The sequence below is a fragment of the Lynx rufus genome, unplaced genomic scaffold, assembly GCF_022079265.1.
Source record: "Lynx rufus isolate CCGP_SWC_20201006 ecotype Redwood Valley unplaced genomic scaffold, mLynRuf1.p SCAF_20, whole genome shotgun sequence".
Lineage (NCBI taxonomy): Eukaryota > Metazoa > Chordata > Mammalia > Carnivora > Felidae > Lynx > Lynx rufus.
This window is the reverse complement of record NW_025814835.1, coordinates 11922966-11945812: the sequence shown is the minus strand read 5'-3', so window position 1 is coordinate 11945812 and position 22847 is coordinate 11922966.

Below are 22847 nucleotides of genomic sequence, written 5' to 3'. Positions count from 1 at the left end.
CTCAGTGTGGTTTTGATTTGTATTTCCCTGATGAAGAGCGACGTTGAGCATCTTTTCATGTGCCTGTTGGCCATCTGGATGTCTTCTTTAGAAAAGTGTCTATTCATGTCTTCTGCCCATTTCTTCACTGGATTATTTGTTTTCTGGGTGGCGATTTTGTTGAGTTCTTTATAGATTTTGGATACTAGCCCTTTTTCCGATATGTCATTTGCAAATATCTTTTTCTATTCCGTCAGTTGCCTTTTAGTTTTGTAGATTGTCTCCTTTGCAGTGCAGAAGCTTTTTATCTTCATGAGGTCCCAATAGTTCATTTTTGCATTTAATTCCCTTGCCTTTGGAGATGTGTCAAGTAAGAAATTGCTGCGGCTGAGGTCAGAGAGGTTTTTTCCTGCTCTCTCCTCTGGGGTTTTTGATGGCTTCTTGTCTCACATTCAGGTCCTTTATCCATTTTGAGTTTATTTTTGTGAATGGTGTAATAAAGTGGTCTAGTTTCGTTCTTCTGAATATTGCTGTCCAGTTCTCCCAGCACCATTTGTTAAAGAGACTGTCTTTTTTCCATTGGATATTCTTTCCTGCTTTGTCAAAGATTAGTTGGCCATACATTTGTGGGTCCAGTTCTGGAGTCTCTATTCTATTCCATTGGTCTATGTGTCTGTTTTTGTGCCAATCCCATGCTGTCTTGGTGATTACAGCTTTGTAGTAGAGGCTAAAGTCTGAGATTGTGATGCCTCCTGCTTTGGTTTTCTTCTTCAATATTACTTTGGCTATTTGGGGTCTTTTGTGGTTCCATACAAACTTTAGGATTGCTTCTTCTAGCTTTGAGAAGAATGCTGGTGCAATTTTGATTGGGATTGCATTGAATTAAATTAACATTAAGAAAAATCTTACTGAATAATTAACGTTTACACAACTGGGAAATTTAAATGTTAATACTGTTTTTTTTTCTTTATTATTTATGCTACTCGAATTTAAATTTTTAAAGGATTACTGGTTAAATAATTTTGTAAAATGAATCAATTGCACAAATATTATCTTGGATTAAAGAATTTAATAATATATGCTATTTCTATAATAACAACCCAAGGAACAAGTTCATAATATCAGTATATCTGTATCCTCAGTGTCCTGTTTTCTTTAATCCTATAAAAGATTGTATCATATCAATAGGTTGAGGCAGAAAGAAAGAATAAATTTTACAATATTTTGATGATGTCTAATAAATTTTCATCAGAGATGGAAATTATGGTACAAAAAGAGTAATCTTCTTAGCTAAATTATAGCTATTCTGAAAAAGATAGAATCTTTGTTTATTTTTGAGAGTTAAATTCTGAACTAAGTTTTTCAATTAAGAATTAAGAGCAAATTTCAGTTGTATAACCTGAAAATGATGACGTTGTAGAGCACTGAAAATTTAAAGTCTGTTGGATTTAGCTTCTTTTTTTTTGTTATCTCATAGTCATATACACTTGGGACTGTATTCTAAAATAATAATTGATATGGTCCTTTACACTTTATAACAGGAGTAAAAAAAATGATACTGATAAAAATATTAATATACCTCTTCTCTTAAAAGATGTCACATGATTTTAAAAGTGTGGAAAGGAAATCTTTTGCTCTTGATATGACCTTTATCTTGTCATTTAATTGTAATATTTAAGAATGATCCCTCAAATGATGGTAATGCTATCATGGGTTAATCATTCCAAACTGTGTTCAGAATGTGTAAGGAAAGAAGAGATTAGGTTTTGTGGAAAGTAATTCTAAAACTTTCTAGAAAGTTTTTACAGACTGTAAACATCATTTGAAAGCATTTAGGAAGCCATTTTGCCTTCTTGAAATAGCACGGTCTCTTTTCTTGCTATGACAGATACATGGCATATCACCCTGGGACATCTGGTACCACGCAGACAGCGTTCCTTCCATTCTGCAAGAAGACCCCACTTTAATAAAGGAAACTAGATTGAAGGACACGTTGAATTTATTTGCATAGAATCCTCATGGCTACTTGATGGGGATTGTATTTGGCTACAACCTGAAGCAGGTCCTCTCTTGGAATGAGGCAAGCCGTGTTCAATGCACACAAGAGCTGGTGTGGAGATACTCAGCTTCTAGACCTGGCTCCATCACACCTGGAGCCACCAGTCCGGGTTCGTATGTTAATCTCCTTGAGTTTTGCCATCTGGAAAATGATAGCGAGATTACATCAGTGCTTTCAATCCATGTTCCGCAGAATTCTGAAGAATTCAGTCACAACCTGGGGGCCCCCCATGTGGTCTCCGGAGAAGAAACTGAGCCTTTATATGATTTTTATATTAGAGTTTGCCCAAAGATTTTTGAATTCCGAAAAGGAGTACAAGCTGGTGGAAATAAATGCATTAAATGATATCTAGGTAACGTGTTTTCATTCTCACTATACGTGTTTCATGCTATTACATAACCTCAACCCGGATTTGACTTACTGTATCTGCTTAGGGGCATGATGTCCTATTATTATTATTTTTTTTAATAAAAGCTCCCTACTAAGGTGTTCCAAAGCAGATCTCCTGTGACTTATTACACAATGGATATTCATCTGAGAGTTGAATATATTTGACAATGTCCATTTTTAAAAAATAAACTTTTAAAAAAAGAGTATCTTTCTCCATATATCCCATCATTACCCTCAAAGAAAACAGGTTATAACAAACGTCACTTGAATTCACTGCTTCTACTGATCTTTTGAATAGTTTGGCACATGGTCAAATATAGAAACTTACTGAGCTGCTCCCCCCAAAATTAAAAAGCAAAAAAATAAAAAAAAAGAAATCTAACTATAGAGGCAAGTCAATATTCATTAAAATTAAAGTGAGTCATTTAATGTTTTAGAAATAAAAAGTAAAATTTAGGGTCCAAAAAACTGAGTAAATTAATGAGAATTCCTAGAAACTCTAAACATTCTTTTTTCAGTTTTTGTCCAAATAACCCAGTAATTTTTAATTTTGCATAATTACAAGAAAGACTAAAAACCGTTTGGGGGGATAAGACACAGCGTATAAAATCTTCTTTATATTCATATAAATATAATATAAATTTATAACATTGTATATGAGTAAACATTATGTACACACACACACACACACACACACACACACACTTTGTACATTTAAATCAAGCAACCACAATCTGAAGAAGCAGCCACTGTCATTGACCCACTCTGGAAAAGGCCATCTCAAAGACCTTTTCTTTCTGTGTCTTTGCTTGAAGGCTTTCTGCAATCCCCTGAGAGTTTTCTCAATCTTCCCTCAGGTCAGACAAGAAGCACCTGGGATTTAATATTGCCCAGGAGCAGTCTTGGACCAATTAAGGACAGGATTTTCTGGGAAACTGTAAGGTGTTGTAGTTGGTTTCTCAGAAGGTCCCAGTGAGACTGAGCCCCATTGCTCACAATGGCAACCTGATCATTAACATACCTTTTCTAGGCTTTTCTCTTCTCCCTACTTCCTCTCTTAGGCTTCCTGAAGTCATATCTCAAGTAAACTACCTGCATTCAGATCCTGTCTCAGGATCTGTTTTAAGGAAACCTAAGGTAAATAATGAGTATTAACTAAATTATCAACATATTTCCAAATAAGAACCTACATTTGTATAACGGGCTATTGCTTTATGGAAATATTACTTTAAATGGAATCCAGAGATATTCCTTTTTGTCAATTTTATAGAAATGCCAGAGGAATCTATAGCTGGAAACACATTAACAACTATTAAATCCAATTTATAATCTATGTGAAGAAACTGAGAACCAGAAAATTGAAATTTACAAGCTACTCAGGGGCAAATACTAATTAGTAATTGAACAAGAATCTACTATTTCCTTTTCCAGAAGAGTTTTGTCCATTCTATTGAATCTGTTTTAACTGTAGATATTCTTTTTTTTATAGAGGGATATCAATATAAAGCATAGAAATACTGTTTACTTTCCAAAAGAAAAATCATTTATGATCTTAATTTTTTACTCTATGGTGCACTAAAATGATACTTTCCTTAATTTAAGTGGCCCTTTTTCAAAGTCATCATGTAATGTTTGAAAACACAGATGGAAAGTCTGTGTTAAGTACGCATCCCTATAAACCAAGTCTAAAGCCATGAACTATTTACAAAAGTTGCTCTGAGAAATAACAGTTTTTTAATTCATTGACTACCCTTCTGGCTGTTTTCATCTTCCTATTATTTCTCAGTGTCCTAAATGATGGTCTTTCTAACCTTTTAAACCTACCTTTGATAAACCGAAGTTCTCTCTTTAAGATATACATAAATATAAACATACTTCAGAGTATACTTTCCAAACACCTCTAAGAGCAAAACAAATAATTCCGAGGCCTATTTACTTGGCTGAAAAAATTCAGGCTCTATTTCTTTTGTAGTGAAGCAGCTAAAAGTGCTATTTACCTCTTTTAGGCTTAGTCAGGCACTTGGACTCTGCTTCATGAATGCGATATTTGGGGACCATCCCAAGATTTGAGTAGAGTTTATTTTCAGAATTGGAAGATATCCCTCTCTAGCTTTTACCTTTTTCAGATTTTTATTGTCACATTCCAGCTACTGAGTTCACCCTAAAATGTCCATTAAGACTTTTTTTTTTGTAAGAGAGTGATAGGTTCTATCATATTTGGGTCTGCCTTTGGACAGGAAGCCATGAAAATGGGAGAATGATCTGTTTTTGTGTTAGCATCAAGTCTCCTCATGTTTCTGCCTGTTTTTGTTTGTTCATTTGTTTATTTGTTTTTGTTTGTTTGTTTGTTTTTCTCACTGTCCTATGCCTTTAGTAGGTGATTTTTTAAAACTTTTTTTTCCCCAGAGTTTAGACTTATTACCTCTCAGAGGATTGACTTGGTAAAACGACTCCCTCTAATATTAGAAGTGTAATGCCAATTCTGTTTCGTTTAGCTCCTAGCAAAACCTTTGTCTACTAGCTGATTTGAGTTGGATACTATTAAAGCTTTGTTAACTCCACAGGGCAGATGTTAATAAAACTTTCTAATAAGTTTTAGCCATCCCCTGCCTTCCTTCTATCCAATTCTCTTAACTCATAATAACCAACTGAGCATGTTTCTCATCAATTGCATGTTTACTCATTCGGGTGATTCGGCTCCTTCCAGAGGTCCTACGTTGTCAAATGTTTAAAGCTTGTAAGATGTTATATTTGTAATAAATCTCCTCTCCAACAGTTTTCCTTGCATTTACACATCTGTCAATTTTCTAGTTATTTATAAAACCAGGATAGCCTCTCCATTAATATTTTAATTAACTAATTAACTAATTGTATCCAATATCTCTTCAATCCTCTGCTGCCACATGCATACTTGTCATTGCACAAGAGAGTTTAGGTGAAACTTCCATTAAATATTCTTCTAAGCTTTCAAAATGAATTAATTAAAAACCCAAATTATTCAAGTATCTATAATGATCTCTCCAGCCCTACCCCCTAAAAACGTTTTGATATCCAACGATCCTAATCTTTGGTTTAAAATTTTCACCAGTACGTTTAAGTTAATAATTAATTCACTTTCATCAGAGCTTCCAGATTTTTTAAATGTGAGAATATAACAATACATGTGAGCTACGAAATGCCTACTCTGTAGCTTATATCTTATAGAATGTTCAACCAATGATGGTAAAGTTCATAAAATAAATTTATGACTTTGTAGTTTATGGAAACACATCAAGAGCAACAACCTTTGTATTCTAAGTTGGAAAATTAATTTTTATTGAAGTTTTATGTTTTCTAAAACATTCCCTTGCAAGTGTCAAATACCAGGTGAAAACTGATCACAAACATACAAGGGAAACACTTACAGATTTTGATAACTTCCATAAAGACAGTAGGAGGCAGAACAAAAGAAGGGCTACTTTCATCAGGAGGGGCAGAGAAGGCTCACTGAGCTGTCACTTAACCAAGAGGTCATTTGTGATGAAAATCCAACCATGCAGAGAAGGATCAGTGAGTGAAGACCCGAGAAAAAGCTAATGGAGCCAAAGCATTGAAAACCACTGTGATTCAGCATTTCATGAAGGTTTTATTTTTTAATGTCTAGATTCCAGGGAGGGAGGGAAGAAAAGAGAGAGGGAAATGTGAATGAATTGCAGGGGATGATTTTGAGGGTGGGTAGGAGCAAGATCATAGCATGACTTGTAGACTAATGTAAGGAATTTAGATTTATTTTATTTTATTTATTTTGTATTTTACTAATTTTGTTTTTTGGAAAGAGACACAGCAGAGAAAGCACAAGCAGGGGAGGGGCAAAGGGAGAGAGAGAATCTGAAGCAGGCTCCATGTTGAGCGTGGGGCTCACGACGTGGGTCTCGATCCCACCACCCTGGGATCGTGACCTGAGCTGAAGTCAAAAGTCGGATGCTCAACCGACCGAGCCACCCAGGTGCCTCTAGATTTTATTTTAAATACAATCACAAGCCTTTGAGTGATTTAAAATTGAGGAATGATATGTGATCTCCAAACCTTCTGGCTTCTGAAGGCAGATGAACAGGAGACGGATCCCAGGTCAAGTTGGAGAACAAGTTTTTTCTCACAACCTCTGTTATGTTTCTTCCCTCAGCTCGGCTCAGACATGCCCATCCTTGTAGCCCTTCTCTCAGAGAGGCCTGCTTATTCCCCCAAATCCTGAGCCATCGGGTCCAAATTTGTTAAATTAAGCTTCTCTCTCAGAGGATTTAGTAACCACAGTAACACAGCATACAAAGTGTCAGTTATCTGAGCTTCTTTCTAAATGCTCCACTTTGTAAGAATTAAGCCCGGATAAAACTTTTGGTGGAGAATCAAAAGCCATGCTCTCTAGTAGACTATTCTTTAATATATGCCATTTTCTCCAGAGTGAATATCAAATAGGACTGGAGAATTGCATTTAGTTTTAAATATATGTAATAGTTACCAATGCTTTACAAGTAGAATGTGTTACATAAATAATGTAACCCTGGTTCAGGATTGACTTGTCTTATCTGGCCCACACAGCCACGATAAACAGCTTAGGGCTTTCTCTCTCCGTCTCCGGAGTTCCTTTTACAGCCCTAAAGTCTACTCCTCACTGTTGTTGTTAAGGAAAAAGAATTTTTTATTCTGACAACTCTGATAGCCTGTGCATTTTCTTCAAATGAGTGAAAGAAAGATATTGTGGGGAGGGATTTGATTTGTGACACAAAGCTGCGTTGTCTTGGCTAAAGGAGAGAGCATGGAGCAAATTTACATTAAGTGTGTGCTCTTTTGAAGGAAGAAATCAGCATTTGGATTCGAAATATGTCGCATGCTATTTTGATGAAGGGAAAGCCATTTCATTCAACTGTGATTTTAGTTCTCACTAACAAAGGCTCACTCCAAGCATTCATTTCTACTTCTGGATGTTTTGTTGGTTCAGCTTTAAATCTTCCACGGTGTCCCTTTCTTCCCTGAGAGGTAGATTTCAGACGACGTTGGCTCTGCTGTTAAATTTTACAGCTCGGTGGCAATAAAATATCAAGGAAGCTATTTCATGGCCTTTTAGCAATGGAGATAGATGGATTCAGAACAAAAAAAAATGTATCTGGTCATGTAACTCATCTAACATATGCCCTTCTTTAATTGATGCCAGATCTGTTACCTGTACAATACAGGCTTCAAAATGGATTTTGTGCATCCACCCTGGTTACATTTTTTTTTTCTGTCAATGAAACATTTGAAAAATACCGAAAGGTTAAACCACTGGTGGTCATGGTTAATAGGAAACATTTGAATAGCAGATGGTGGGATAAACCACAAATGCACAGCTTGTGTAAGTTCTCGGGCCCCAGGAGACCGAAAAATGGACTCAAGCATAGCTGTGTCTCATTTACTAAAACACATGTTACCTTTCTTGCTTTCAAATAAAAGGAATTCTGGTAACATGGCTATATCCACAGCAATAAAAGAACACTATAAATATGAAGATAGTCCCCCGGTCTTATTGTCTTTCTATTTGCTTTGATGATTGCCAATGACCCTGAACTTCATACATTGTCTTTGTGCTAGACCAGGTGATATGACTTCCAATGTAGCTTTTGGCAATAAAAGAAATTACTTCATATTTAAGGTCAGCTACATAGGTTAGTCTGTGTGGCCACAAACTCCAATAGTTTCTTCACACCGTGGAGAAATTAGGTTGCTTTTGGCTGTAACAACATGAAAAATCCAACTCAAATTGCTTTTGAAAATATAACAGTGATTCCTATAAATGGGAGTTTAGAGGTGGTTACCTTTACAGTTGACTTAATTATTGAAGATTTCAAGCTCCATTTAATCACATTTCTCTCATCTTGGCCCTCACTGTTCCTGGTCTTAAACTTCGTGTGCCTGGCCTTAATCACAGATCACCAAAAACGGCTGGATAAATTCCAGGTGGCACATCTGAATGGCAGAGACTGTCTCTTTCTGTTAGTCTCAATTCCAAGTGAAGATATATTGCAGATGCCGGGCAGAAAACTTCTCACATCTCATAGACCCAAATTAAGTCAAATGCTAAATCCAAAATGATGCTTTTAAGCATGAGCGATACCACACACTGACTGGCTTAAGCCTGATTTCTGAACAAACCAGTAGTGAGATCAGGACATTTCCATAACTGACTTTAAATAATTACAGCTCACTCTGAATGGCTGTATGGTCATCAAACACACTGTCAATGCGCCCTCACCCATGCCTTAAAACATGGGGGTTTCTGAGGTGAGTAAACATACAATCATTAGGATATAGAGTTTTCATTGAGCATTGGAAGATGGGGGACAGAGGAAATAAAGTTCCCTTCACTCACACCCTCTTTGGTTTGGTCGATCTTTTATTCTATCTGGCAGTTCAGTTATTTCTATTTGGAAAGCTGGCACTGAAAGGTCTAGAAAGGCCCAGGTGTTGTAACAGAAGACGTACAAACATGCCATCTGTATTGTAGACCCATGGAATGAAAGTCTCTTTCTTGTTTTATGTAACAGACATGGTAGTAAGAGCTAAAGGAACAAAAACAGACTATACCCTAAAATATAGTGGCTAAGAAAGAAAGGAAGGAAAAAAAAAGAAGGAAGGAAGGAAGAAATAAAGGAAGGAGAAAAGAAAGAGAGACAGAAATGAGGAAAGAAAGAAAGAAGAAATAAAGGAGGGAAGGAAGGAAGGAAGGAAGGAAGGAAGGAAAGAAGGAAGGAAGGAAAGGAAGAAGTAGTCTGTTTTATATGTAGGTCAAAGCAAAACAAAATTGTGTCTCATATATTACCCAGCATATATGGAGAGAATAAAACACTATACAGAATTAGAATCATCCTTCATAGCTACTTAAAACAAAACAAAACAAAACAAAACAAAACAAAACAAAACAAGCAAAAAATGTGAGGGGCCCCTGGGTGGCTCAGTCAGTTAAGCACCTGACTCTTGAAGTCATAGTCTCATGGTTCATGAGTTGGAGCCCCACACAGGGCTCTGCACTGACAGTGAGGAGCCTGTTTGGGATTCTCCGTCTCCCTCTCTCTCTCTCTGCCCCTTCATTGCTTGCTCTCTCTCTCTCTCTCTCCCTCTCTCCCTTTCCACATCAATAAAAAGAAAGAAAGAAAGAAAGAAAGAAAGAAAGAAAGAAAGAAAGAAAGAGAAAGAAAGAAAAGAAGAGAAAGAAGGAAAGAAAAAACAAAGAAAGAAAGATGAAATCTTATGAATTTGGTGCAGTGGAAGATGGGGGATGTAAGGTCCTAGCCTCATTGCTCTCCTTCCTAAAGTCTTTAACATATCTAGGTTCATATAAATGTATAAGATTCCATATTCTACCTATGTCGTACATATAAAATATGAAATCTTGTTCACACTCATCTACCTTAAATTATAAAATACCATATTAGGTTATAAAATTATATACTTGATTTTTATTTACCCTAGTATGAAGCAGCCTTTATTTATTTATTTGTTTGTTTGTTTATTTGCTTGTTTGTTTATTCATTTATTATTATAATGTTAAAATGTAATCTATTCAATCATTATACAATTCTGAGCATTCAACATTCCTGGTCATGGATGATACATTTTTGCTAGCTTTTCTAAAACAAGAGAGATAAGTAACAAAATCTTGTCATCATAATTGGTTTTCTTTTGGTAGCAATTCATGAGTTTAAATATTATTTTCAGCATTCTCAGCATCAAGGATAAATGAGTCAGAACAGAGTATAGTACTGAATTTTCACTTAAATGGAAGTTAAGTTCCAATGTCGGGAAATAAAGTATAATAAACATTGGAAGAATTGACAAAAGATAAAGAAAGATAAATAGGGAGCAATAAATTATATCCAAAGCCTTCTTTTTTCCTTATCTGAAAATATTCTATGTAGGCATCTCTGATTCTAATGTGCTATGAACCAATAATTATAATCCCTTCTGGATAACACATGATCTACTACAAAGCAAAACAAAGTGAGTCTATCAAGTTTTCTTGAACTCTTTTGTGTATAAATTTATTTTCTTGCTCTTGATATTGTCCTCAATCATTTCCAACATTATGATTACTAAAATTAATTAATTGGGGCTTGTCTTTTAATAGGAACAAGAAGAGATTCTAAATCAGTGCTGTCCAAAGAAATATAATATGATCCACAAATGCAAGCCACAGACATAATCTTAGGGGCACCTCGGTGGCTTAGTCGGTTCAGTGTCTGATTCTTGATTTCAGCTCAGGTCATGACCTCACTGTTCTGAGATTGAGGCCCACATTGGGTATGGGTATAGAGTTGGGTATAGAGCCTGTTTAAGAGTCTCTCTCTCCCTCTCCCACTGCCCCTCTGCTGCTCTCTTTTTCTCTCTCTCTAAAAAAAATTACTATAGAATATTTAACATTTTTTGTATAAAGTCTTCAAAGTCTATTATGTTTTTTTACACTTATAGCACATCTGAATTCAGACACATTTCAGGCTCTCAATAGCTACATGTGTTTGGTGGCTACATAGTTGAATAATGCAGCTCTAAATAATGAAATCTATATGAACTTACCACATTATTGAAAAATAGAGTATATGTCAGGAATGAGGTAGCACAGGGAAGAAAAGCCAACTGTCTTAGCTCTGGCTGCCAAAACAAAACACCATAGACTGGGTGGCTTAAACAACAGACGTTTATTTTTCACAGTTTTGGAGGCTGGGAGTTCAAGATCAACGTGTCATGATCATCCAGTTTAGATGAGGATTCCCTTCCTGATTTGTAGATGGTCACCTTCTAGTTATGTCTTCACATGGCAGAGAGAGAGAAAGATAGACAGATAGACAGACAAGCAGACAGAGAGAACAAGCTTTCTGGTATCTCTTTTTATAGGGACATGTATCTCATCTTACAGACCCACACTTATGACCTCATCTAACCCTGGTCACTTCCCAATGGCTTCATTTCTAAATACCATCACACTGGGGGTTAGGGCTTTACCATATGAATCTAGCAGGGGCTGGGGAAGACACACACGTTTAATCCATAGCACGGTTGCTATGGTTCTATATCATTATAGTTACTCCCCTGACGTGTGAGTTTATGGTCATCATGACCCTGCGGATGGTTTTCTATTGGATTTTTTAGGAGAAGAACATTTTCTTTGAGATGCGGGGTTTTTTTATAACTCCTTTTATACATATCTGTAACTGCAGACTCTAAAAGAAAAAATACAGTTAAGTAGAAACATATGCTCTCCTAAAAAGTGTTAACAAGAAATTAAGTGGAAATTGTTTTACCTAGAAAATGGCACTATCCTCGTTGGTCTACTTATCTTCTTTAGCATTTTTAAAGCAGAAATTATCTTAATGAGGAAATATTTTAATTAAGGAGGAATAGTTCATTTGGGGGAAATTAGCTGACTGGTTTGTGATTTAACTTTTCAAGCACAGATTTTTTTTTTCCTCCTGAGTTCCCAGATCTACTAGCAAATTACCTTCCATGATTCACAAAAAAGATTGAGATAAATCTGGTCAATATCTGAATTTTGTTTCACATTATGGTCTCTGTGTACTGACCTCGAACTCTAAACTCATTCACCAGTATTTAGAATATCTGACTCAGGGCTTAATTGGTTCTGCTTTTTATAATGTCTGATAGTGTGAGTTGTAAAGCGGCTATAAATGACTGAAAAAATAACTTCAAATATATCCTTATTACTCTGTAAGTAGATATGCAGTTTTTATTGTTAAAATACAATTGAAGAAACTGAGGGAAAAGTATTTGTTTAAAGTCAAACAAATCAGTTGTAGTGTGTCACTGCTTATGTGTCCCGGGTCCCAGGGCCATGTTTGATCACTGTGTCTTCCTGAATATCCAGACCATTGAAATCCGATTATCTGCCAGTGTTGGCATATTACTGTTAAATCACATCCTCAGGTTTGGCGACATGGGCATCAGGATGAGCTCTAATCAAGGGTTTTCAGATTTCCCACCGCTTCATCTGCGGTCAACCCGCACTTAGACCCAACGTTTAACAAGTGCTGGAAAAGGACTTCTACCTTTGCCTCATGAAATCTGAAGAGACTTCAGTGCAATTGAATGAGATCAATTTCCCCTTTTGTTTAAGTTTATTTACTTTGAGAGAGATAGACAAAGGGGAGGAGAAGATAGAGAGGAAGAGAGAGAATCCCAAGCAGCTCCTTGCTGACAGCACGGAGCCTGATGTGGGGGTCGATCTTACAAACCGCAAAATCATGACCTGAGGAAAAATCAGGAGCTGGACACTCAACTGACTGAGCCACTCAGGTGCCCCTTATTTTCCTTTTAATAAATAGATATTCATATGTATCTGAATTACTAAATGGCCACTTTTCTTAGCAAGCACATTTTTAAGAGTAAATAAATGTAAAGTTAAGGAGGGTGGGGATGCCTGGGTGGCTTGAGCCAGTTGAATGTCTGACTTTAGCTCAAGTCATGACCTAACAGTTCGTGAGTTCGAGCTCCGTGTTGGTCTTTGCACTGACAGCACAGAGCCTGCTTTGGATTCACTGTCTCCCTCTCTCTCTGTCCTTACCCTGTTCTCTCTCTCTCTATCACAAATAAATATTTAAAATTTTAAAAAAATTAACGTTTATTTATTACTGACAGACAGAGAGAGACAGAAGATGTGCATGGGAGGGGCAGAGAGAGGAGGAGACACAGAATCCGAAGCAGGCTCCAGGCTCTGAGCTGTCAGGACAGAGTGCGACTTGGGCTCAAACTCACAAACCACGAGATCATGACCTGAGCTGAAGTCGGACACTTAACCAACTGAGTCACCAGGCGCCCCTAAAATTTGTTTTTAAAGATAAGGAGGAGAAGGAGGAGGAGGAAGGTAGATGGTGGGGAAAAGGAGAAGAGTATGGGAAAAAGTTTAGATCTCATAAAAACAGTAAATTGGTGGAAAATACTCCATTCTTTACAGTTTCAGAAGTCTGATAATTTAGGGGCACTCAGAAAACACTATGGATTACATCAAAGAAATGGTCATTGGTGAACTAAACTGGCAGAATAGTGCTCTCATTCTTCCTTATTTATCTTCAGAAAACAGTCAAAATAATAATGTCCCTGATCCATCAGGATCAAATTACCAAGTTACCCATCTACAGAAAGCATGGGGTTTTTCCCAGTTACTAAACTAAATCCTTTAGATGTTTTAATAAAACAAATAAATCCAAAATGTTACAATTTTAATTGCCTCAAGTAACTTTACTGTGTGTTTATCATTTTCACATTGATCATTTAAGGATTGAAGGAATGAGAATTGAAAATTGTTGCTCAGCAAAGCGCTAACAGATTTATCTTTAAAATAGTTTCCAATCATTTTGTTAATTCAAAAAAATAAGCTGTGTTTTTTGTTTTTGTTTTTGTTTTTTAAAGGTATGATGCACTAGGTCAAGGATTCCATTTCCAAAGCCAGGGGAAATATGTTGAATGTTTCATTCTCTTAAATAGCACTGTGCTTTAAGATTTGAGTTGAGTGTCTACAGAAATGTGCATTTTTCTACCGTTTCCACTTTAACAAGCCAGTGGGGATGGTTGAGATTGTGTTAGCTTTTTAGGAACTTTCTTGGTCTCTGGTGTAGAGGATCAAAGGCAAATAAATAAAGTCAGGTTATAAAAATGAAATTAAAAACTGCATCAGGAGGTTTGGATATTAAAGCAGCTCCAGAGAATAAAGTTCCCTTACTTGTCAAAATTAGTGTGGGCCCAGGGAAGTTAGGGGCCTAATTAATACATTTCTTCCTTTTGAACTGAGTTTATGGGTTCACATTATTGAGTGCTTGCTGTATATACCAGGTACTTGACTTGTATTTTCTCTTTTAATATCTTCAAATAACCATATTTAGTGCTGGTATTATACTAATTTTATAGAAGAGGAAACTGAAGATCAGAAATGGAAAGCAAGTATCCCAAGGCTACAGAGTTGGTAACTGTTAGTCTAATCCAAATGGGTATAACGCCAGAGTTTAGCTCTTCAAAATCTTGCTAAATTTTCTCTCTACTCCCTCCAAACCTTAGTTATGATTAGTTATCTGGAAAATCTGTGTTGCTTAAAAGCAAACCAATGCACATTAGAATAAAGGTGAATTGTACCCACCCACCTTCACAAGTGAGAAAGCAACTTGAAATTTTCAAATGAATTACAAATGTGCCCTTTGATACACTAAGGGTACCATATATATTTCTTTCTCATTCAAATAGCAAACACTGGAATAATGGTTTCATTGTCATGTTAAATAAGTTCTAATCAGACTTAATTAAAGAATCTACATCTTGGCCTTTCAGAATATAGACATATAATTCATATTAGAATCCCAGACATTATTATGAGTGATTTGGCATATTTGAAATGTTAAACTGATTTGAGGTAGGCAACATTACAAATAAAAATCGAATGCCTTTCCAAAGGATATCTTTGACTTGCTACATGGTTAGATCATTGCCAAGTCTTTCTGTCCTCTATTACTTCTCAGGTAGCAATAACAGCAAATGTAATGTATCTACCCCTTTAGAATGATGCCTTATAATTTTACTTTCAAGAATTGACAACTTCCTAATGAAAGCATATTTTAGTGAAGAAGCACACAGGTGTTCAAAGCAAGTAAAATAGAGTTTAAAGTGTCTTACTTGTAAGGTTGTATCATTCTTGGGAGCGAAAGAAAATGTCAACAGGGTGCTACTCTTTTTTTCTTTGAACCAACTTTACGTGTTGAATTGACCTCTTCAGTGCATATGAAGAATGAGGCGTTGTGTTCAAGATCGAATGAGATGGTAACCCAAAGGATAAAAACCAAAGTTCTTTTTATTTTACGAGAAGAAGGAGGACCTACCGTTTCTTAAAATTTTCTCTTAGTTAAGTAGAAAAATTCAATGACAAATTTTTTTAGCCTATCTTTGAGCACAAAAGACGAACCAGTTTCTGCAGTGGTGCTGAAATTATAAAAAAGAATGTGACATGGTCTAAATATTAATAGAGCCTAGACTTCGAACAAAATGAGTTGAACTCATTTTGTTGAACTGTATCTCACAGATAGCACATCTGTGTATGTGCAGTGAGCCAAGGGCTTGCAAAGTCCAAATTATGCCCCAATAACTTCCCTAAGGAAATTTTCACCACTGACATCATCCTTTTGAATATAGTTACCACTTCCAAGATGTTACCATTTCGAGGAAAGGATTTAAACAGCATGTCTGTGCTCCTCCTAGGAAAGAAAGAAGATAAGAGAACGGCTCTAATTTCATGGGGAAAATAAGAAAGGCAGGATTCTTGAAAAATAAATGCAGTGGATTTTCCTCACAGGTGGGTCGTGATCTATGGAATGCTTTTAGCAGAATATGCCTCATTCTTTCTTTTTTGTTTCAGCTTCCTTGAGGTATAATTAACGTATAAAATTGTAAGATATTTGAAGTGTATATCGCCGGTGATCCAATTTATGTATATAGTATGAAAGGGTTCTCTCCATTTAGTTAACACACCCATCACCTCACTTTTTTTATTCTTGGGGAGAACATCAAAGTTGTACTCCTAGTAAATTTCAATTATACAATACAGTGCTATCAGCGGTAGTCACCGTGTTTTGCCTTAGATTCTTAGACCCTATCCGTCTTATAGCTGAAAGTTTGCTCACTAATTCCCTCACCTCCCAGCCCCTGGAAACTACTTTTCCACTGTTTCTGAGTTTAAATCCTTTTTTTTTTTTTGTACATATAAGTGATACTATGAAGTATTCGTCTTTTTCTGTCAGAATTATTTCACATAGCATAATGTCTTCAAGGTCTATCTATGTAGTGGAAAATGGCAAAATTTATTTTTTTTCCTAATGACTGAATAACATCCCATTGTATATGGATCACATCATCTTTATCCATTCACCCCTTAGGTTGTTTTCATATCTTGACTATTATAAACAATACTTAAATTAACATGGGAGTGCAGATATCTCTTTGCTATCCTCTTTTATTTACTTTGGATATGCTTATTTCTTTAGAATTGCTTATGATAAACAACTTACTAATCTATGGTTTCTAGCACCTGACTCCCAGGAAATTGTCTTACCAGCCATGTATCTATACGAAAACAAAATGAAGACGTTGAATGAACTAAATGTCATTTTGTGTGTAAGTGAGGTGATCACAGTGCCAGCTGGAAACTGCATCTATTATCTTGGGTGAAGACACATCAGATATGCAAAGAAAGGATCTGGGGACTTTCACTAGTAATGCCTGGGACTAAAAAATATCTTTGATTATGCTTAAAACTGGCTTGACAGTTTGATCCTTTGTGTTACCTCACATTCTTGAGACTATGGGATACAGATCATCTAGCAGAATAATGTACTGAAACATGTATATATGGTAGTTTTCTCCATCTATTTTGACCTCTTCTCCCTGCCTTTGTATCATCCCACATATCAATTGCTGTCCAAATATTTTATGAAATTCCTTGACTTACACATTTTTGTAAGAATGTAGAAAGCAGAGGGGCGCCTGGGTGGCGCAGTCGGTTAAGCGTCCGACTTCAGCCAGGTCACGATCTCTCAGTCCGTGAGTTCGAGCCCCGCGTCGGGCTCTGGGCTGATGGCTCAGAGCCTGGAGCCTGTTTCCGATTCTGTGTCTCCCTCTCTCTCTGCCCCTCCCCCGTTCATGCTCTGTCTCTCTCTGTCGCAAAAATAAATAAATGTTGAAAAAAAAAATTAAAAAAAAAAAAAGAATGTAGAAAGCAGAAGCATACTAAATAAAACTTTTATTTCTTAAGAAATTGTTGTATTTATCCTGGAGGAAAATGAACTGTCTTTAAGAAGCAAAATGGCAGAGGCGCTCTTGGGGGACTCGGTTGAGCATGTGGCTCTTGACTTCTGCTCAGGTCATGATCTCAGGAATTCATTAGACCGAGCACCGCATTGGGCTCTGTACTGACAACACAGAGCCTGCTTGGGATTCTCTTTAGCTCCCTCTCTCTCTGCCCCTCCTACCCCCTCCCCCCAAAATAAATAAATAAACATTAAAGAAAAGAAGCAAAAGCTTACCATGTGCTGTAGAATGAGGGGAAATGGTTGCAGCTCTCAGAAGAATGGAACCTTGGTGGTGTTACAAAGCAGTGCTTGCTGAAGGAGCCATGATACCAGGTAAGCTGGTCTTTAGGCATAATGCTCCTAGCTTTAGCAAAAAGCATAACAAAAACGAAAACCTCTAGTCCCTGACTGATATGCCAGGAAAAAGACTGCTGATACGTTTAACAGGACTAATTCAAGTTTTAAAACAAAGCTATCAAACATTTGTGATCAGAAGTTCTTCCCATGTACTCTGTGTATTACCAATTTATCTTAGATAATGGTGAAATTCTGATAGTGGGTAAGAGTCCCAGTAATGATTGGGATGGAATTTTTCATCAACTTAGCAAAAAAAGTGGTTTTAATCTACATATAAATGACAACAAAGAAAATGTATTTTTTCTACCTGGATTTTTAGACTGGTACATATAGGAACCCAAGATCTGTTTACTACCGAGTAAGAAATAATTAACAAGAGGATACAGAGGTAATAAGCAAGAGGGTTGATACATATTGTTTTTTTAAACATCAAAGAGAGCTAAAGAGATATACAGATATCATCATATACCAACACAAAGATTTTTTTTTTTGCCCTTTTTAAGGTTTTTATTTATTTCGTGAAAGAGAGAGCACACAAGTGAGAGACAGACAGAGAGAGAGAGAGAGAGAGAGAATCCCAATCAGGCTTTGTCTTGCCAGCAGAGAGCTCGATGCAGGGCTTGAACTCACAAACCATGAGATCATGACCTGAGCCAAAATCAGAAGTCTTGCACTCAACTGACTGAGCCACCCAGATGCCTCCATAAAATGATTTTTAATATTTGTTCTGTGGAATCTTATGATTCTATGGAGGCTCCTAACGGTTGTGGATATTAAGGTTTAAGTGGACAAGGCAGTGAATATTCTGTCCTGACTTTATTCTGAAGATCTCAAATTTCCTTCAAAAGCCCACAGAGGTTTGCCAAGTCTTTGCCATACTTTAAATCAGTGTCGCTTCTTTTTCTTTCATCAGCCAGAGAAGGCCTTCTGCATTTAAGGGTTGAGAAGATTAGGTCAGGCCAACCTGGAAATTTCCCTCACCGAAAATCACCCATACCAAATATTGCAACTGAATCACCAGAGTGATAGCTCATCATATTCACAGTATTGGGAGTCAGGTATGGAATCTTAGGGTAGAGGCATGCTTTTTTAGAATTCTGCCTTCCACAGATGTCATGGTTGACTAAAATGGCCCTGGTTTTGAATCCTTATCTGCTCGAAGTTGTGACCATGGGCAGAATTCCACAGTTCTAAGGGCACATTCTTTGAGGCACTTTTAACTAAGAGTTGGCAGGAGATAAAAATGCAAGTATTTGCTATAAGAAATTTTTGACGTTACCTTGTCCAACAGTGAAATTTCCATGTCATAAACTTGTTATTGTAGAACGTATTTGACTGATAAAAAAAAAATGAACCCCCAGTATGGATATTGATATTAAGTCTTTGCTGTGAGGAGAAAGACCACTAAGTGGTCTTAAAGTTTCCTTTCAAGGCTGAACTTGTATGGTTCAATGACTTTGAGGATTATTTGCTATATAGCCTCTAAAATGTGAATTTGCATGGTTTTAATATCAACTTTGAATCAGTTAACATGGAATTTTAAAAAAAATTATAATTTTAAGAAGAAAGGCATATCATGACATTATCATGAAAAGCAAATGGGTAGTTTCTCCAATAACAAATTTCAACTCTAATCTAGATATTATGCTCTATTCACATACAGCTTTGAATATGTTTGGCTTCCTCTTGGCCAAATTATAACACAGGGAAAAATGTCATGATGAATAATACCTAATTTTGACAGTGGACTTTCTCATTTTCCTTGCAATCTTTACAGCTAAACACTTACTTAAAACAAAACAAAACAAAAAAACCTGCTGAGGCCAGCAGATTCACCTCTACTCTGAGTGCACGGAGACTCAACAAGGACAAGATGGACTTTAAATGAGAGGTTAATAAGAGAATTCCTCACTAAGTGGATATAAAAATAATTAATTGAAAGAAGACATATTGACTTTTGCTAAAGACATTTCTGGAAGGAAGCTGAAATTCTGCCGTCCTTATGACCTCGGATTTTGTAGTTGAAAATGATGAAATTGTTGGAGAAAAGAGATGATACAAGCAGAAGGCGTGGAGCAATAGGTTAGAATATTCAGCAAGGTGAACTCAGAGGGAAATGTGTCATCGATATTCTTTCAATATGTCACGTAAGCCAATGGGCACCGATCCCAGAATAGTAGATACTAGAAGGAAACAAATGCTGTGGCATAAAACGTTAACTGTCTGGCACATGTGTATGGATATTAATTTAATTAAGTAAACATTTATGAGAGGCTACTATGTACACATCTTCCAATTTGGCACTGGGAAATTACAAACAACAATAACAACAACAAAAAAAACCCATGAGAAAATAAAGAGCTCTCGATATAGTGGAAAAAAGGTAAGTTCATGGGTAACTAGAATACATTATAGTTACAACAAATTACGTGATGCAAATATAAATAATTATGGAAATCACAAATGAAGGAGTAGTAAATCAGCACAGGAAATTCATAAAAGGACTCCCAAATGTATGAAATTTGAGCGGGCTTTTAACAAGATTTCAAGGGGCTAAAATGAGTAGGATGAAATGTCAGTTAGATGGAATAGAATGGAATACCATGAGCAAGACCATGGAGCCATTCCCAGCGCATGCTCTGGTCAGAAGGCATAAATGCTAGGGGGAAATAGACAGGAAGGTATTTTAAATCCAGAGTGGGAAGGTCTTGATTATTGAATACATTGAGACTTCTCTATTACTTAAGGGGAAATCTGACTATTTGGCCAAAGAGATACAAAATATACTATCTCTCTTTTTTTAATGTTTATTTATTCATTTTTGAGGGAGAAAGCAAGAGGGAGAGAGTGCAAGCAGAGCAGGGGTAGAGAGACACACAGAGAGAGAGAGAGAGAGAGAGAGAGAGAAAGAGAGAGAGAGAGAGAGAGAGTGTGTGTGTGTGTGTGAGAGAGAGAGAGAGAGAGAGAGAGAGAGAGAGACAGGGACAGAATTCCAAGCAAGCTCTGCACTCTCGCGCACATTAACTCTCAAACAGCAAGGTCATGAACTGAGCCCAAATCAAGAGTTGGATGCTTAATCCACTGAGTCACCCAGGTGCCCCTAAGATATACTGTTTCTTAAAATATAACTTTACTGGAAGTGTGAAGGACAGGTACACGAAGGACCTTGAATGTAATGACACGAAGACCTGTTGTGGCACTATTCCAGATATTCAGGCCACTTATAACAAGAAATTAACATCAAATGATGTCGGACAGTATGAAAAAAGGCCAAAGGACTGAAAATATTTCGTTTCTTCTTCTCTGTTTCTATATTACCTTTCTACTTGTGTTCACTTTTTAGTTTGAATTAACCTGATTAGAAGAAAAGATGTAATAAAAAAATAGCTCTAAATTTCAGAATGGTGGTTTCACCTTTGATAATTTCTGTCTACTCTCATTAGATTGTGTTTCAGCTTCAATTATATGAGATCATTTTCTGAAGATTTAAAAATGTGTAATAAAAGACAACCAAGTTTCTATCCATAGGTAGTTAAGAAAACATATGCCTCTCTTTATTCAGAATTCAAATAATAATGCAGCCTTTAACTAGGCAACTCATTCTCTGTGGATTTGACTTACAATGGTTGATATGTACATACTGTGTAAAGAACCTCAGATAATAATTAATTCTTTCTTAAAATTCAGTAATGCTGTAGATTAATATAATGCAGTTTTTAATCTTCCATCTTTGTTGACCTGTTTTCAAAGAAATGTTCTTTTTGAAATAAGGCTCATAAAACACAAATGGTTGGCAATTCATTATTTTATAATACTGTGCTTTTATAGAACATAGTAAGGGTACAATATATTTAGCATTAATTCTTAATAATGTTTTTGGGAGAAGTAATGAGAAAAATTCTCACACTGGGCATGTGCCTTTAACAACAGCCACTTGTACAGTATATTTTTAAAATCATTTTTACTAATTTCAACCTCTTCTACTGCCACCTCTAGACATAAACCATACATCTTCACAAGCCTAACCCTTCATGTAAATCAGCACAATAATGACAACACAATAGGATTCAGGTATTTCACTAATTGACTGATACTGTCTTCTTAAATTTTCATAACCACACAGAGAAATATATACTATTTCATCATTTACTAGATGAGAAAATTGGTTGAAAGTGACTAGAAAATCTAGTAAAAGTCTCTATTAGTAAACTGAATTATCATGAGGGTGGTGGTTGAAAAAGCCTTATATCATACAAAGAGAGAAATGATGGGTGGGGAAAGAGAAAAGGAAAAAAAAAATGAAAAAAAAATTGACCAGGCAGAGAATCAGAGAAACTATACAGTTTAATCAAGAGAGAGAGAGAGAGAGAGAAAGAGAGGAAACTAAAGAAGGAGATCCAGAAGAGGTGTAAAAAGAACAGATTACAAATGTCTGCTTAAACAAGCCAAAAACCAGAACAGAGAAGGGAAGAAATAAGAGTAAGAAAAGAAGAAAAAAAATGTTTCCGTATAGCGACCATTGTATATGCATGCATGGATGTTGACTACAATACAATATTAATAAACTGTTGTCATATACTGTACTTAACGTAACTGGCAATATGGCAGCAGAGGAAAGGGTCTTTTTCTGCTGGCAGCCTGGCCAAGAATGAAGCTAAGCATTCCTAAGCTTCCTCTTGTATGGAAAAGCAAAGGACTGTCCATAGTTGCTCAAAATTATGGGGCCTATCCATCAGGAAGAGCTAACAATTGTCAATGTTTATGCTCCCAACTTAGAGCACCCAAATATATAAATCAATTAATCACAAACATAAGCAAAATTATTGATAAGAGTATGGTAATTGCAGGGGACTTTAATACTCCACTTACAATAATGGACAGATCATCTAGGCAGAAAAATCAATAAAGAAACAATGGCTCTGAATGATACACTGGACCAGATGGACTTGTCAGATATATTCAGAACTTTCAATCCAAAAGCAGCAGAGTATGCATTCTTCTTGAGTGCACATGGAACATTCTCCAAGATAGATCACATACTGGGTCACAAAACAACCCTCAGTAAATATAAAAGAATTGAGATCACACCCTGCATATTTTCTGATCACAACACTATGAAACTTGAAATTAACCACAAGAAAAAAGTTGGAAAGCCTCCAAATGCATGGAGGTTAAAGAACATCCTACTAAAGAATGAATAGGCCAACCAGGCAATT